Here is a 2500-nt window from a genome sequence, read left to right as displayed (position 1 = left end):
ATGCATAAATTAATCAAAAATGCAACAATATCTGAGTGGATCTAAAAAAAAAAAGAAGGAGCTTAACACAAAATTAAGTAAATGAGAGTTTAAAAAATAGGTCTAGGATTTTATTCGCAGGCTAGGTTCTGTGACTGAGACTGCAAAACCAGTTGCGATCAAGTTGCAAAACAGACGTAACGACATGTATGAGAAATGCGAACTGAAACTTACTTGTTTTGTTGCAACCGCATATTATCTTTTTTTTTTTGTATTAAATTTGTTTGCAATCTTAATATCCGTCTCTCATTTTCTCATTTTTTGTTTCATTAGCCTTTAGCAACAAAAAAGTTGACGCGCATCAGTTAAATGGCTCACCTTGTTTTTCACTTACATTTTCTTTGCATTTATACTTTTCTTTGATATTAAATTCACTTAAATTACAGCAGTCCAGTGGATTTTTTATCGCTTTGTTGGCGCTCTTTCCAGCTGCGTATATATTTTATTTTTGTCTGAGCCACCACGTTTAGCATTGAGTACGCCCAAAACTAATGCGTGTCTCCGTCCTTATTTTCTTCTGTTATCACGATATGCGAGACTGCCTGTATAATTTGAGTGCGGAATAAGTCACGTATTATTGAGTGAAATACAACATGCCGATTCACCCGGGTGCACCCTTCAACCACCCATAACTAACTATAAAAGTTCTAGAGAGAAAACGTGGCTGTTAATTGTTGAATACTGAATATTTTATTAACCCTTTCACTCCCAATCGTGCCACTTATAGATTTTACTCTGTCTAACGCCAGACGATTTTACTCGTCATTGGGGAACCCCACGGGGCTGAAAGGGTTAAAATGGTTTCCTAATTATTTTGCGGCTTTCATGACTGAAACTTTGGAGACATTATGGTGGAAAAAAATCAAAAAAATTAATTAAGGAACCTTCGGAAGCTATGAAAGCTCTTAAGGGACATCTAAATCGGACTTTGTTTTTTGTGTTTTAAAATCGAAATTGGTTTTTGCGAGCATCTGAGTTTGTCTTTCGGAAAATTCGTAAAAATGAGGGTTTGTTTTGCAAAATTAAGAGAATTTCCGTAAGTTGGAATATACGCCAACTGCCAGAGACACTGACAACTCGCTGAGCTCCACACTTTAGACATGTTTAAATCGCATTGTAATGTTTACTTCGTAAAATAATAATAATAATAATAATAATAATAATAATAACAGTTCCAAGATGGTAGTCACGCAGCCTCGCAACGTTCTCATTTGCTTGCTTGTTGACAACAATTTTGCGAAAACAAGCCTTTGCGTGACGACCATCATGGAATTATCACTATGTTTTGTTTCGTTTTAATTGTATTGCGGACAAGGTTTTTACGCAGCAAACATTAAAATGTGGAGCTAAGCGAGTCTTCAGTGTCTCAAGGAATCAGCATATATTCCTCAAAAAAACTATAATTTCAGTCAGAAATTCTCTTAATTTTGAAAACCAAACTAAGAGTTTCCGGGTTTCCTTATTACTATTATTTTTTTGTACTCATTTCCACCATAAATGAAGGAAAGATGCCAAACATTCGAAAATAACAGTACAGGAGAATAACGAAAAAAATTGGAAAAAAAAGCCCCCCTACCCCGGCCTACCAATCCGGGTCGGGTACCGTTCGGATATCTTACCTGACTGATTGAAGTGTCCGAAAATTTTAGGGAATGATATCTTCACTTCAATTACTAACTGAGGCGTGACCTTCTAATAACTTCCGATCGAACCATTTGCTCACCCGAAACTGCTAGCATAAATATCCCTTCTGAAAACGTAAGGGACTACTTTACCCTGGTTGCGAACCTTTTAGGTGATGTTTTAGTAAAAAAAATCTATATCTGTTTGGCAACGTAGAACCGAAATTCTCAGAACAGTTTGACTCTCCCTAACACATATTTCACCGAAGATTATCATCAGGTTCCCCTGACAGAAGCCTTAATGCTATTTACAAGTTGACTGCAAAAGGTAAAAGAACTCGATAAACTTAGTTAAATCACCAGTTTTAAGACTTTTAGCGAGCCAGTTACTGATAAAGTTCTTGGGTGGCAAAAGCGCTGACCCATTCATTCTTTGTAAAATTTCGAATTTTCAAAACATTTCTCAGAGATTAGAAGGAATGTCGCTTTCAAATTTCAGAGATACATGTAACTCATGACGAAATACACTTTCAATATTCAGTACATTTTTATTGGCTGACTGATTTACAGAAGAAACTGCTCGATCATGACCAATTCACTCCCCTTCCCCTCCCTTCCCACACCTACTCAGCTCCTTCTTCTTTCCTGGAGCTTCCATCCTCGATCGATCCCGCTGTATTTTTTTCTGTCAGCTAGCTTAACTTGATTTATCGATTTAAGGGGTTTTGGGTAATATCAGACTTGTGATTGTCGCAAACAGGAGTTTAACTTTGAAGTAAACGCAGATGTTTTTATTTCCCTCTTTTGTTTATTGCGCGACCGCGATGTCAAAATAAGAG

The sequence above is a fragment of the Montipora capricornis genome, chromosome 3 (assembly GCF_036669925.1).
Source record: "Montipora capricornis isolate CH-2021 chromosome 3, ASM3666992v2, whole genome shotgun sequence".
Classification (NCBI taxonomy): Eukaryota; Metazoa; Cnidaria; class Anthozoa; order Scleractinia; family Acroporidae; genus Montipora; species Montipora capricornis.
Note: the sequence above shows the minus strand (reverse complement) of the source record.